The following is a 16,720-nucleotide window of genomic DNA, read 5'->3' as shown; positions in this document are numbered from 1 at the left end:
CAGAAACAGGAAAAAACAGTTCCACCAGTCTAGGTTCCCAAACCTTTTCTGGTGGACAAACTGGAGGAAACCCCCTCAATCGAAATAGGGCATCCAACGCTGGATGAGAAAACCCAAAAGTTTGCAGAGCACGGTATTATATGCAGGTTCAATGGGCTATGGCCGCACACAGTAGACCTCTACCAGTGGATTCACTCTAACTGGACCAAGAACTGTCAAGTTCTGTTATGCTCAAAAGACTTTTTCATTACAGTGTTTGCTTTTGATGAGGACTACCAAAAGGCCTTAAAAGAAGGGCCATGGTTCTGGGGAACAGCAGGTCTATTCCTCACCCCCTGGTTCCCAGACTTCGATCCATCTATAGCAATCATCACCAAGCTCCCAATATGAGTCAGACTACCTAACCTCCCGGCACATCTATGGCACTTCGCAGTGTTCTAAGGGATAGGTAACTCTCTAGGCCGCCTTCTAGACACAGACACGTCTAGAGGAGAAAAGGGCCTATACACCTTTGCCAGAATCTGTGCAGAAATAGACATGAGCAAAGGTCTCCCGGACAAGATCAATCTCAAGATTGGAGACTTCCACTGGACTCAGAACTTGGACTACGAGAACACAGCGTTCCGCTGCCGCAACTGCCATCACACAGGGCACCTTCAGAGCTCTTGTCCCTCGATGCCAACCCAAAAAACGAAAGCCAATCCTAAGCAGAAATCCAAAAGCTGGAAGCCTCATGATCCTCCACCCATGGACGATTTTGATTTCAGCTCGGATGAAGAGGAGGAGAATGAGGAGGAAGTGGCTGCAAAGATGGCACAGGATCCACCCTCGGCTGAGCCCGAAAATTTGTCCGTCCAGCCATTCTCTCAGAAAAGAATTCATGAATCTTCTACCTCGGATTCAGATAAGGAAAACTCTCAGTCAACCCAGCTCAGTTTGCAATCCATGCCAGCTCAACATTGCCCTCCTGAATGGGTCAAAGTTGGTAAAAAGAAAGGGAAAAAGTGCCGAATAGTTGACTCTGCCCATGTTGGGTAGAATCCTATTCTTTGCTTTCGCTCCCTGGTTCTTCTAGTTAATTCCTGCTCATCTCTTCCTTCTTCTCACTTCTTCTAGGAGCCGAGGTGGATAGCATATCCTTTCTGGCTACCTGTGCTCCTGCTTCTCCTGGTTGTAATTTCCTGATGTACATTACTTTCCTTTAATAGACTTAATCTTTACCAAAAAAAAAAAAAACATACATCTCCACTAACAATTATTATCTCTTTTTTTTCATGACCAATAGATATGGATCCAAGCTACCTGTGCACGTTCGTGAGATTCAACAATAGTAACCTTCTTGACAAGATATACGAGCCAGAATCATGCCACCATATTCCCTGCCTCTTTAGCATTTACGACCAACTATTATCTTGTTTTGTAAGATAAAAAATACTTTTGCAGCAAATTATCCACATCCATGAAAGAGACACACAGAGGAAAATACGCGCTGACTGGCAAGAATTCCTTTCACATCTTGACATCATAATAAATATTAATTGGTGCTATTGATGACATGCACCATTTTGTATATATGATTAGTTCCTCATTTTCAAGTATATCTATATATATCTCATCCTGTATATATCACATCGAACACTTTTATAGAATCTTCAGTTCCATGTTGATCATGTCTCAAATTGAACATACTATATTGTTTATAATTGAATACATTGTAATATACTATTCAGTTATGGGCTTTGCTTTTCCATAAAACAAGTCTGATTTCCCTCGATTTGTTGCAAACATATGGTTTCAATGGTGATGTTAGTTATGTTGATGTCTAAGGTAAAAGTTAGAAATTAGAATTTGTTTAAAATGTAGGTATAACCCTAATTTCTTGTTGAGTTCTAACTGACAAGTTACTTGAGAATGACACTCTTTTTCTCTCCAATCAACACTAGAGTTCTTAACACTGGAGTTATGTTTTCCCTTATCTTGTACACATTATACATATTTTCTGAAATTTTCCTAAAGATTTGTATGTTGCAAGGTTAGTTCTACCACCATATTAAGGTTTGAATATTGTATTATGTTTCTTTTGAAACACTTGGGGCAATTTTGGAGTCATCATTCTTGTTCATGTGCTCAAAATTGTTAACGTTTTTTTTCTATTAGTGATTTATTTCAAAAAAATGGAAAGGTTTATAATTCCCTGCATTCCAAGAATAACAAGTCCCTATTTTGGAGAATAGGAATAACATTACTTTTGATGGTTACTAGTTGGGTTTCTGGTTAGCGTTTGAATGTTGTATTTTGTTTTGTTTTGTTTTGAAATTTATGTGCCATGTACAAAACACGACTCCAATTATAGCCTCATAATAATAATTTTAATGCTAAGAGAGGATTTCCAAGTTGGAGTAGCTTACGTGCTCTTATTGTTCTTTTAACCTTACTAATGTAGGTTAGCCCTGTTATCTAGTTTTTGCATTGTCATGTTAGGTTATAAGTCGTTAGTATAATTCATTTCAATTTTCCTCTAGAATGCCTAAGAATGTGGTAGCTTTTCATAAAAACACTAAGGGTCCTGTTGAAGCCTCGAAAATTGCTGCAACAACATCGGGGATAACCACCCGGTCCGGACCTTAGTACAGCTCCTTTTCCATTTGGAATAGTGGCTCCGACTGGGGATAATGGGACCAGTTTCCCAAAAGTGGATAAACGGGATGAATGTATGATTTATAAACTAAGCTAGCGGTAAGCGAATAACTAAACTATTAACAAGAATACAAGAACTATAACCTATCCCGGGAATCTATTGAACTTTAAAGTGCAGCGTTTAATGGTCAGTGTCTAAAGACAGGTATATAGATGACTCCATCGATCAGACATAGATATTAATTCGTTTAAGATTATTGTGCCTAAATAGTTAAGCCCAGCGATTAATGCGATATTACCACACTCATCATTTATATTATTGACATATACACGATTAAAAGGAAAGCATATCATAAAACATCCAATAGTGGTATGAATGTAGATCTGCTGTTACAGCGCATGCATATAATCAACAATAGCAAGGATAATCAAATAACAATTCACATAACAGGAATGAATTCAGACATAGATAGAAATACCATATGAGCTGCTTTGACACTCCCGATATCAATCGCTACTTGTAATTCTTTCTTCAACGCATAAACATTCTCAACAAAGACAATAGTGCACAATTGCATAAAAAGCCTCCTTGTTGAATTAAGAACGACTGGTCCAGTTTCATAAAAGAATATTGACTGAAGCGCAATAGTGCAAACTTCAGTCTTTAAGTCTGGTACAAAACTTTACCACCCTTTCCAAAACAATGAAAGGGTCTATAAATACTAAATTAATCTAAATATCTATTAAACTGAAATGCAACTAAATCGGTATCAATAAATTTTGATCCTATTTTTCTCAGCGATCTGGCAATCGGCGGCATGATTCATCAGGTAGGCTGCTTGCCTTTAAATCTGAGCTGACTTATCGCAAGCATTGGCTCTACTTCAAGAGGTTTGTTGAGGTTGAGGCGCGAACTGAGCTGGGCGGCATATGTGGCATCCTGAATATCGGGAATTATATACCCGATCACATCTGTTAGGCACTTAAGGGCGGCTCTCTGTGTATGCGGCTTTACCAGGAATAGCCAATATGCTTCCATAGTTAAACTATTAATCCCAGCGATTAATCTCCCCTTTTCTTCTAAATCAGGATAGCATGATTGCTCCAATGTGTTTGTTGTTGTCATCTTTCCTAGTGTAAATTGGGAAATCATATTTGATAAGTAGAGAGTGTTGTTGACTAGTTCAACCAAATTGCTGGAAGTTGATTTACATCTTGAAGCTGCCCTTTCTGCTTTCATCATCTAAGAGTGCCATTCTGTGAAAAGTATATCTTTATGTGTTTCTGAAATCTTGGGCAAATTTGCTTCTCTCCCTTGATCAGAATCTTGCCAGTCAAGAAATGCAGTTATGATCTCTTCGGCTTGATCTAATTCATTTCTGGCCTTTTCTACCTGCTGATTTATGGATGTCGTTAATTCACAGAGTGGCTCTGCCTGAGCGATTTGTTGACACAGAAGCCTAATTTGAGATATCAATGCAGTGTTTATTTGTAATGCTTCTGCTCTAAACTCAGCCACTTGTGGAGCGCCCTTTATCTTTTCGAGCTGCGATGACAATTGAGCGATTTGCTCATCCTTTGTTTTCATCATTTGCTCGTTTGCTGCTCTTAGTTGTGCCAATGCCTCTGATAATTCCTTCTGTTTCTGGATCGCGCTTTGGTCGACCCTTTGCTTTTCTGCCTGCAATTGTTGGGTTAGTTGACTGTTCACTTGCTGTTGTGTCAACAATTGCTGCTCTGCTTGCTCTGCCTTCTGCTTTGTTTCAGCCAATTCTGCTTGTAGCGCAAAAATTTCTTGATCCTTGGTTTTCAGTAGAAGACTTACCTCTGATGCCTTATCGATTGTCGCTGCCGAATAGGCTCCGCATACTGCGACAGTTTTGTCAAGTCATCGGAGGGGTTGAATTCCTCCTTCCAAACCACGCTGCCCGTTACAGTTTGTTCTGGAAAAAGCGGAGGTTGATCAATCTTCCTCCTTTTCCTTTGTCTTTTTACCACTGCTTTATGCCTCGGGCTGTAGAAAACATCCAGGGGAGGAATATCTTCTACCTGGAGAATGATTTGGTCGGAGGGGTCTTTTGGTATTACCTCAACATCCTTGGAAATGGGTGGGCCGCTGGTTCCACTTAGAACCTTAGGTGAAGTGATGTCTTGTGTATCGTTTGTCTTGGAAGTGTCTGTATCCTTGGAACATTCCAACCCACTGATGATAGAGTCAAATTGCTTCCACTCCTGAAGCAAATTAGGGTCAATATTAGTATCTATATTGACATCAATGGTGGTTTGTTTTTCCGCTTGGGACTCCTTCCGCACTTTTTCCTGCTCTCTCTTCTGCTATTCCTCTTGTTCTTTATTTTGCCTTTCCTCTTGCTCTTTCTTTTGTTGTTCCTCTTTCTCTTTCCTCTGTTTCTCCTCCTGTGCTCTCTTCTTCCTTTCTTCTTTTTCTTTTCTCTGCCTTTCCTCCTGTTCCTTCTTATGATCCTTTGTTACAACGGGAGGTTCCTTTAACTGTTGCTGAACAGGCTCGCTTGATGAAGTCGCCGGGGTTGTTGCTAGTAAATCTAGAGGCAGAGTTTGCAACCTCTGTTCTCTAAGCTTATTAAACTCAGTCAGCCCTTCATCATTATATTTCATTCGAGCGAATTCTTTAGCCTGACCTATTGATTCGGCTGAAACGAATAGGTCGTCAAACATATCTTCCTTGTGCTCAAATTTTGTCAATTTGGCCTGTTCTAGTGCATTGTAGGCAACTTTCTTTGGATCATATGGCCTATTTGGGATAGTCGCCAGAGTTAAGGATTAAATCTTTGTGGCTTCGTTTTCTGCATGTTTGAGATCATGCAGAGTATAGACACCACACCTCAAGGGAAAAGAGGGCCAGCCCCTCTTCTTTTCTTTCTTGAGAGTCTGTGTAACACTCTCAGCCGTAATCTTATAAGTGATTTCTCTTACTAGCAGTTTATCTGGTATATACAAAGGGAGAACATGTGGGTTGGCTTGGCTGCCGAAAACTCTTATGTAGGTAAATCTCTCCTCTCCAAACCAACTCGCTACCGCTGTTATATCAAACGAAGCTTGATAGGAAATCTTGGGAATGGGTTTATCAAAAATAGAATAATGAATAGGCACCATAAAGCCATTGCAGATTTGGTACAGATGGTGCTTGTAAGAGGACTTCCATAATTTCTGATGGTATATGTGGATAGTCGTGGGATCTTGTGGCGTCCACCTCCAGCCGAGCACGGGAAATTCAGAATTGAAACATAATGTATCTAAGATATATGCACTGTAATAGAATGGGGGAATTTTCCTTTCAGAGACGACAGTCTGATTTCTAAAATCACGCACAGCTTGTGCTAATTTGTCAGAAAGGATGGTGGCCCAATCCATAATTATACTGTTGCATGCTGCTTCCATTAGAGGAACCATTTCTATGGTAAAATTAGCAGAGTCATGCAATCCCCATAATCTACACATCATTATTCTAGCATAGCAATAAGGAGAAGCCAGAGAATCAACCGAGTACTTACCGGAGGATTCGTGTTTGTGCTTGGCCGGATTTTGTCTCCAATCCCGAATGGGTTCGGATTCAACTTCATTTTCATTTGCGAATTTCTCCAGGAAGGCCTTATTATATATCTTCTCTGGCTCAGGCAAATGATACATTTGCCTTAGATCATCCGCCCTGAACGATCCGAAGATTCTTCCGTCTCTAGTGCTGAAAGTTCTATCCAAGATTGGGATTTCTTGAATCGCCCATCGCACTACGTCTGTGTATGGGAGAATTTGCTCCCTGGCCGCTATCCTGTGAAGGAAAGAGTCGGCTAAATCCTTGAGAGTACATTCAGACTTCCGAGTAGGATCCGCAGTAGCTTCAACTATTGTCCTTGTTGGTTCTTTGGCTTCAATCAGGTTATAGGTCCCTTGCCAAGTAACTCTGACGAGACCTGTACATGTAGTATCAGATATCAAGCCCTTCTTTTTATCCACGAGAGCTTGTCCTGCAGCTGGTGTAGTGGAAGCGCCTGTGGTCTTCTTGGATTTCTTCCCCATCTTGCTTGAGCTTTCTCCTTTGGATGAATTCTGCACAGAGGCGCAAATATACGTAACACAGAGAAATAGCAATGAACACTTGCAAGTGATGAGAAATATTGAGAAATGCGTAATAAGGGATTAGCTTTAAAAATGGGCACAGACACAATCCATGGGAGGATCTTACAATTACATTAAATGGCCGTTTAAGGCCTGCCACCCCTTAAATGCTCATTATACCATTATTCGGCTGAATGGCCCGTTTAAGCGTGCTGTGGACGTTTTGGCGGTTGAGCGCGGGTGAATGATTGCTTAAAAGATCAAGCTTTAAATATGAATGAATCATAATATCCCTCCATTTAACGGCTTTTTTGAAATCCGCGCTATATAGTAATCGGGCGTCGGGAATACTCAAATCCTTACGTTGACAATTTTGAAATCCCGATCGCCGATAGCGAAATCGCATCGCATCGGGGTGAATGGGCATCATAATGTGCATAAATAGCGTATCGCCGATTGCCGATTGCGATATCGCATCGCATCGGGGTATGATCTGGGCGCCTTATTATTGTGCATGGGATACTGCCGATTGCCGATTGCGATATTCTATCGCATCGGGGTGAATGACTTAAGGTGCTTAGCCTGCATATAAAGTATCGCTGATAGCTTATTGCCGATTGCGCATCGCATCGGGGCTTATGTCATGGGGGCGTTTTAGAATGTGTATAGAGTATTGCCGATAGCCGATTACGAAATCGCATCGGCGGGATCCCATATGTCACTTATTTTCGTTTTCTATGTCATTGCGATATGTGATCTTGCGATTGCTTTATCGCAATGATAAAAGATTGTTATATTTGATTCAATATGGGTTTTTCAAAAGGTTTTATATAATGCCTTCATTTGGTTTACGGACCTTTTTCAGATAATGAAGTATTGATACCAACTAACTTCTAAAGGGACCCATTTCATATATTGATTTAGTAAATAAATATGATATGAAATGGGGGGTTGTTGTAGGGCACAACAATTGGCGATTCGCTGGAAGAACCAGTTATCTCTGGAAAGCATAAAAATACTTAAACTTTTTCCACAATAGAGTTCTAGTCAAAGGGGAAGATTCTAATATAACTAGGTATATATGCACTCCGAGTAAGATGAAACTATTTTGCTAACTTCCTTTCTTTTTTAAGAAAATAAATACATTCTAAGTTTTAAATAGGCCTTTATTGGTTTATAATGATAAAACAGAAAACCTTTCCAAATCAGCTTTTAAAATGAACTCCTCTGTCATAGGTAGAGCCTCTGCTGCCAGCAAACGTTCATAGTTTCGACAGGGATACCTTTTAACCATGCTATTGTCCATTGTTCCATCCAATTAAGAGTGTGATTAACAGAATGAATTCAAAACATGTTTTCATATTTTGTATTTCATTTCCTTTTTCTGTTATTGATAAGATAAAAAGCCATTGTCCTGGTTTGGTGGCCAGCTATTGACAATGCCATTCACTGGTAGTAATCTAACCGAACAAGCTGGCTCTTGATGAGACCCCTTGTCTTATAATTTCAAGCCATTACCCTGTTTTGGTATGCAGTATTGGTAATGTCGATTAAACTATTTCCCTATGAACGTGGTAAGCAGGCTTGTAATAAGACCTCTTATCTTTAATATCAGATATTTTAGAATTACACTCTGATTAATCATAAACTTTAGTGAATGGGATGAACAATCTTCTCCTTAAGAGTTAATGGATGACAGGGTAAGAGTTGAAGATGCTGAAATTGGATTGGCTTCTATCTTGATATTGATAACCTTTGGAGACCAATTTGAAAACAGAGAATGATTTACAATACTTTTAAACTTTGAAAGGAGTTCACAAAACTTGAACTGTAGTTTCAGAATACAATGACACCTAATTTCCTAGAAATTATCCCTTTTGGTTAAGAGTTCTATTATTTTAAAAGAAAATATCACTGTACTCCTGTAGATCAAATTTTCAAACACAGCAAAGGTCAATAGTAGATACCTTACAACATTATTTTCTGCAAATCCTACAAACTACAAAAATCTATCAAACTAGAAGGAGAAGGGGTTACCTCCTCAATTAAAGAATTTCTTTAAGATAAGGCCATTAACAGGGAGAGAATCTCTCAACCCTGATAAGTCTTGCAATATAAAGGTCGAATGGCCTATCTTTTCACAGATCTGAAACGGTCCAAGCCACATCTTCTGGAACTTGGTATGTTTACCCTTATCCTCATGGGCTTTGTCCCATTTCAGAACTAAATCACCGACTTGGAATTGTTTTGAACCGGATGAGACTAAATCAAAAGCTGCCTTTATGACTTGCTGATGTTTGGCATGAATAACCCTGGCTTTTTCTCTTTCCTCTTCTAATTTTAGAATTTGGTCATGTCTAAGCTGAATAGAAGAGGAAGGACTTTCCTCAATGAACTGCACTAGGGCTAAAGAAGGAAGAACAAGATTTGTGGGTAGTACTGCTTCTTTTCCATACACAAGATTGAACGGAGAAGATCCTATAGAAGCTTTCTGTGTTATCCTATCAGCCCATATTGCAAACACTAAAGATTTGTGCCAGTTTTTATGATTCTGTTCGATAGTTCGCTTAATGATTTTGATCAGATTTTTATTAGTAGACTCTGCTAAACCATTACCCTGGGGATAGTAATTAGCAGAATATTTTAATTTAAATCCTCTTTTAATAGCGAAATCAAACATAGCATTGCCTGAAAAGTAAGATGCATTATAAAAAACAAGAGCATTTGGGACACCAAACCTGGTAATGATGAATTGATCTATGAATTCAATGATTGTTTCAGAATTTGCTGTCTTTAAAGGGATTGCCTCCACCCACTTAGTAAAATAATCGGTAGCGGTAAGGATATACTTATTCTGTTTGGAAGATGGTGGAGTAATAACCCCAATGATGTCCAATCCCCATTGCTCAAATGGTTGTTCAATGTTGATTGGTTGCAGAGGGAAAGCTGATTTACGTTGTCTTCCACTAGAAGTTTGACAATTGAGGCATTTCCTTACATACTCGTGGGCATCTTTAAACAGAGTAGGCCAATAGTAACCAGCATGAATAATTTTGTGAGCTGTTGTATCAGCTCCAAAATGTCCTCCCGCTGGTCCATCATGTAACTCCTGCAAAACCTTTTGTGCTTCAGTTTTCTCAAGGCATCTCAATAAGATGGAATCATAATTCTGCTTAAAAAGGACATCATCAATAATTGTAAAATTCTTTGCTTTCAACCTAATGGCCCTTTTGTTCTTGTAAGATAAGTTTGGAGGTGCATAACCATTCTTTAAATAAAAGATTAAATCTGCATATTGAGATTCAGAATCAGTAACACTTATCTGATTGATTTCTTCAGTTTGCTCTGTATCGCTTGATTCTGGAATGTTGGATGCTCCTGCCAATATCCTGCAAAAACCTTGGCCCCTAACAATCTTTGCTGGCCTAATTTCTAAGTCATACTCTTGAAGCGCTGTGACCCAATTTGCCCTTTTTTCACCTAGTTCTTTTTGGATTAATAGTTGCCTAACTGCTGGGAAAGGAACTATAACTTTTGTGTGAGTTTTCAAAAGGAAGGGTCTATAATGCTTGACTGCTTTAAATACAGCAAAGGCTTGTTTTTCTACATCGGAGTAATTCAATTCAGCACCCTGAAGATTTGAGCTAAAAAATGAAATGGGTGCTTCCGAATTGTGATCATTTAGTTGCGTAAGTACTGCAGCATAAGACAAGTTGGATGCGATGGTATACAATGTAAAATGATTAGAAAAATTTGGAGTATTTAAAGCTGGGGCATTGATTATTGATTGCTTGATTAGATCAAAAGCTTCCTTTTCTGCTAATCCCCACTTAAAGACTGAATTTTTCTTAATCATTGTTTGAAGTGGCAAAATAATTTGAGAAAAATCTGGGACAAATCTTTTAACAAAATTGATCTGGCCTAAAAATGACTGCATCGATTTTTTATTGTGTGGGAAAGGGATTTCAGAGATTTCTTTGATCCGATCAGGATCAATATAAATGCCATCTTTGGATACAATAAAACCCAAGAGCTTTCCTTGATCAAGAACAAAGAAAGACTTTTTAGGGTTAAGACAAATACCATATCTTTTGCAACGCTGAAAGATTTGATTTAGATCATGCAAATGATTATACCTCTCCTTAGAGAATACAGTAATATCGTCTAGATAGACGACTACTGTTCTATTAATCAACCCTCTAAAAGCTATATCCATAGCTCTTTGGAATGTGGCTCCTGCATTTATAAGTCCAAAAGGCATTTTCTGATACGCATATGTTCCCCATTTCGTCCTGAATGTGTTTTTAAGTTGGTCATCAGGATGAACCAGAACTTGGTTATATCCTGAGAAACCATCAAGAAAGGACATCAATTCAGAGCCTGCTACTGATTGGAGTATTTGCTCCATAGTAGGTAATGGGAAATTGTCTTTCAAGCTTGCTTTGTTCAAATTTCTGAAATCAATACAAATTCGAATGTCGCCATTTTTCTTTCTGACTGGCACCATATTAGAGACCCAGTTTGAGTGTCGAACAGGAAAAATAATCTTGGCTTTCAAGAGTTTGTTAAGTTCCGATTTTATCTGGCTCTCCAAATGTGGATGTATTTTTCTTAACTTCTGTTGAATCGGTTTCTGATCGGGAAGCATAGGAATGGTATGTTGGATAATGGATGTATCATAAGTCTTCAAATCATCATATTTCCAAGCAAAGACATGTTTATTTTTCCTTAACAGTTTAATAAATGCCTCCTTCTCTTCCAAGGAAAGTCCTAATCCTAAATTAATATTTTGAGGAGCATGCTCAGTACCTAGATTTATCAATTCGAACCTAAGGGTAGAACTTTGGAGCTTTGCATTAATTACATGTTTAAACCTGTCTTTGATATCATAAAGATCTTCGAGCTTTACCACTAGCTTAGGAATTGAATTTTCCTGAGGTGTTTCTTTCATTTGTAGATCATGGTCATTTTCCTCAATAATTTGATCGTCATAGGACTTTTCAGAAGTTAGGAATTGTAAAATATCCTCATCATGATTGAATATTCTCCAATTAGTGACATTGTCAGGAATTGAAGGCCTAAAAAGTAATTCTACGGAAAATCTATCTGGGCTGTAGTCTTCAGAAGGTAGAAGCTTGGAAGCTACATTGGCTAGGAGATCGGCTGCTGAGTTTTGAGACCTGGGGATGGAGGAAATGTTGAATGTGGAAAAGTGCGAGGTAAGTTCTTGTACTAGCGATTGATAGTGCTTGAGGTGATTTGAAAGACAATGGATTGCATTCCTCACCTGTTTAACAATAATTTCAGAATCGCCGAATACTTTCAAATATTGCACTTTAAGACCGATTGCTTTATACAGTCCCTGGACTAAGGCTTTATATTCGGCTGTATTGTTAGTGCATTCAAATTCCAGCCTACAGGACAGCATTGTCTTTTCTCCTTGTGGACTAACCAAAATACAACCTGTTCCTGAGCCCTCGTTTGACTTAGAGCCATCAAAATATAAAGACCAAAATAAAGAGGTATTAACAAATGTATTTACAGTTTTCTCAGCATCATTGAAACATCTAGACTTATCAGTTTGTGAAAAAATTTCAATCTGAGATGTAAAATGATTGACTGAAAAAGGAGATGGTTGGGCAACAAAGTTGCCAAAGAATGACTCTGACAAATAATTCCCCAAAATGTTGTTGTTGAACACTATGGGTTGGTTTTCTTGCTCAAATTCAGTAACTGTGTGGGTCATATGTTTCTCTCGATCGATCCTTATTTGATTTGGCTTGCCCTTGTAGGGAAGCCACATATGTGACCAATCAGTGGAAATATACCCATGCAATTTTTCGGACCAATCCCTACTCAGAATTAAAGTGTAAAATTCAGGTATATCGGCTATTAGGATGTCAATCCTTTGTACTACTCTGGGATCAGCAGACAACCTGATAGTTACGGAATTAATTTCTCCCACAACCTGCACTTTGGTTCTGTCCAACTGTACAATATGGATAGCAGACTTCTGGGGTTCAATGTTCAGTTTAGAGCAAACTGAAGCTGGCATTATGTTAGATGATGCCCCTGAGTCAATTAAACAGTTGTGCAGGTTTCTGTTGTAAATCTCATAGGTTAGCAGGAAGGGTGGCATATGAGAATTTGATCTATCTCCAATTAGAACTGAATCGGTAGCTTCAACCATACCTGGAGGAGGTTGGCCTGAATCATTAGCGGCTTTTGCACTGGGAAGTGGTGTAGAGGGAACAGCATTCAATTCCTTAAGAAGTAATTTCTGCTGATGTTTTAATTTACTAAGCTCAAACATAGTAATGTTTGCTTTAGTTTTCTTCATGTCATCAACAATGTTATACTCCATTGAATCGGATACGACTAATGTTTTGGATGTTGAAGGAATATTAGAAGTTGAAGGCTGGTTTTGGGGAACTGCTGCAGGTGATTTCTTTGCAGGTGTTTTTTCTTTGGTTGTAGTGGCACCTGCACTCCTCTTCTTTGATGATACCTGAACAGGTTCAGAAGTACTTTTGCTCCTAGTAGTGACCGGGAACGCTTCTTCTTCATTATCAGTATCGGAGTTGGGGAGTATAAAATCCCACATTCCATGACATTCTACTACTTCTTCTTCATCATCAGTGGGTGCGATTGCTTCCTCTTCCTCTTCTTCGTCTTGCTCTGAGTCTGCGTTAGATATGACATTTGGGGGCTTTGACTCATTTCTCTTAAAAGTTCTAAAGGGTCTTTTGGTTGAGGTTTCGGCTACCTGCTTCTTTATTTCGACCATTTCATTTGATAACGTTTTTAAGACCTTTTGCAAACCTTCCATGTCGTATGGGTCTTTTGGGGTCTTCTTCTTTGAGTCATCTTTGAAAGAGACTTTTTTGGCTTTTCTGTCCTCCAGAGCAGCTTTCTTCTCTAGAGCATTGATGCGTTTTTCCACAGCAAGTGCTTCTCTCATATTTTCAGCTAAGGTAGGCTTCCCAGCCCTGTCTACAAAAATGGCTATATTGGCAGGTAGGGCGGTGATATACCATTCGCTTCGAATTTGTTCACTTGGTTTGGAAGCTGTAGGGATTTTGTTTAGGAGTTTATTGAAGCGAGCATTAAATTCCTTTATTGGTTCTCTATGCTCTATTCTCAGATTGGAGAGATCATTTATTAAAGTTGCCAAAGATCTATCATCTCCATATTTGGTAAGAAACTGCTCTTGGCAAGTGTTCCAACTGGTAATGGAACCAGAGGGTAAAGAGAAATACCAGGATCCTGCTGATCCTTGTAAGGTGTAAGGGAAAAGTCTAACAACAACATCTTGTTCTGTTACTCCTTTCAAGTTGACTGCTAACATGAAATTATTGATGTGTTCCTCAGCTTGGGTTCCATCCTCTGGATTAAACTTGGGTAGCCATTTTTCAGGATAATCTGGTAATGGATGCAATGGCGCAGGCATATTGATTGCACCAGGTCTGGTCCATGGATCTGCCATTGTAATAGCAACAGTGGTTGGTACTACTGTTGGAATTCCAGATGTATGGGAAGGAAATAATACTGAGGAGTGGGCAGGTTGGGATTTTGAAGCATCTAATCCCTAGTGAACGACAATATGTAATGGGGGAGTGGATGGTTGACTTTGCAGAGGGGAAGATGCAATGGAGGATATGGATGAAAGGTCTTCACTATCAGATCCTTCAGTATTTTTCTTCACCTTTTTCCTTTTGGGTAAAGGGAACTCAGTGGGTTCCATACCGAGCTTTTCGCTCTGAAGTCTAGTGAGAGGGTGAGGTAAATTGAACTGCGAAGTCGCACTGCTTTGTGATACCTCAGATTTCTGTGGTGAAATCGAGAAGCTCTAAAGTTTGTGGATAAGAGACTGGACTTCAGGTGATTCAAGACTTAATTGTTCTGGAGTATGATGGGTTTGAGCAGTGGTAGTTGATTCCTCTTCTTGTTGTTTGGATACCGGCAAACCAGTATGTGAATAGGAAGATCGAGGGGATTCGGAGGGAGGATTACTCTTAGAATGGCTTATAGGTTTTGGCTTATGTGCCATTCACAGTTGATGGCCCTCCTTCTAGCGCCAAAAATGTTGAAGCCTCGAAAATCGCTGCAACAACATCGGGGATAACCACCCAGTCCGGACCTTAGTACAGCTCCTTTTCCGTTTGGAATAGTGGCTCCGACTGGGGATAATGGGACCAATTTCCCAAAAGTGGATAAATGGGATGAATGTATGATTTACAAACTAAGCTAGCGGTAAGCGAATAACTAAACTATTAACAAGAATACAAGAACTATAACCTATCCCGGGAATCTATTGAACTTTAAAGTGCAGCGTTTAATGGTCTGTGTCTAAAGACAGGCATATAGATGACTCCATCGATCAGAAATAGATATTAATTCGTTTAAGATTACTGTGCCTAAATAGTTAAGCCCAGCGATTAATGCGATATTACCACACTCATCATTTATATTATCGACATATACACGATTAAAAGGAAAGCATATCATAAAACATCCAATAGTGGTATGAATGTAGATCTGCTGTTACAGCGCATGCATATAATCAACAATAGCAAGGATAATCAAATAACAATTCACATAACAGGAATGAATTCAGACATAGATAGAAATACCATATGAGCTGCTTTGACACTCCCGATATCAATCGCTACTTGTAATTCTTTCTTCAACGCAGAAACATTCTCAACAAAGACAATAGTGCACAATTGCATAAAAAGCCTCCTTGTTGAATTAAGAACGACTAGTCCAGTTTCATAAAAGAATATTGACTGAAGCACAATAGTGCAAACTTCAGTCTTTAAGTCTGGTACAAAACTTTACCACCCTTTCCAAAACAATGAAAGGGTCTATAAATACTAAATTAATCTAAATATCTATTAAACTGAAATGCAACTAAATCGGTATCAATAAATTTTGATCCTATTTTTCTCAGCGATCTGGCAATCGGCGGCATGATTCATCAGGCAGGCTGCTTGCCTTTAAATCTGAGCTGACTTATCGCAAGCATTGGCTCTACTTCAGGAGGTTTGTTGAGGCACGAACTGAGCTGGGCGGCATATGTGGCATCCTGAATATCGGGAATTGTATACCCGATCGCATCTGTTAGGCACTTAAGGGCGGCTCTCTGTGTATGCGGCTTTACCAGGAATAGCCAATATGCTTCCATAGTTAAACTATTAATCCCAGCGATTAATCTCCCCTTTTCCTCTAAATCAGGATAGCATGATTTCTCTAATGTGTTTGTTGTTGTCATCTTTCCTGGTGTACATTGGGAAATCATATTTGATAAGTAGAGAGTGTTGTTGACTAGTTCAACCAAATTGCTGGAAGTTGATTTACATCTTGAAGCTGCCCTTTCTGCTTTCATCATCTGAGAGTGCCATTCTGTGAAAATTATATCTTTATGTGTTTCTGAAATCTTGGGCAAATTTTCTTCTCTCCCTTGATCAGAATCTTGCCAGTCAAGAAATGCAGTTATGATCTCTTCGACTTGATCTAATTCATTTCTGGCCTTTTCTACCTGCTGATTTATGGATGTCGTTAATTCACAGAGTGGCTCTGCCTGAGCGATTTGTTGACACAGAAGCCTAATTTGAGATATCAATGCAGTGTTTATTTGTAATGCTTCTGCTCTAAACTCAGCCACTTGTGGAGCACCCTTTATCTTTTCGAGCTGCGATGACAATTGAGCGATTTGCTCATCCTTTGTTTTCATCATTTGCTTGTTTGTTGCTCTTAGTTGTGCCAATGCCTCTGATAATTCCTTCTGTTTCTGGATCGCGCTTTGGTCGACCCTTTGCTTTTCTGCCTGCAATTGTTGGGTTAGTTGACTGTTCACTTGCTGTTGTGTCAACAATTGCTGCTCTGCCTGCTCTGCCTTCTGCTTTGTTTCAGCCAATTCTGCTTGTAGCGCGAAAATTTCTTGATCCTTGGTTTTCAGTAGAAGACTTACCTCTGATGCCTTATCGAT

Source organism: Pinus tabuliformis, chromosome 4_2, assembly GCF_031772625.1.
Source record: "Pinus tabuliformis cultivar Carrire ecotype Pingquan chromosome 4_2, CPIR1, whole genome shotgun sequence".
Classification (NCBI taxonomy): Eukaryota; Viridiplantae; Streptophyta; class Pinopsida; order Pinales; family Pinaceae; genus Pinus; species Pinus tabuliformis.
Note: the sequence above shows the minus strand (reverse complement) of the source record.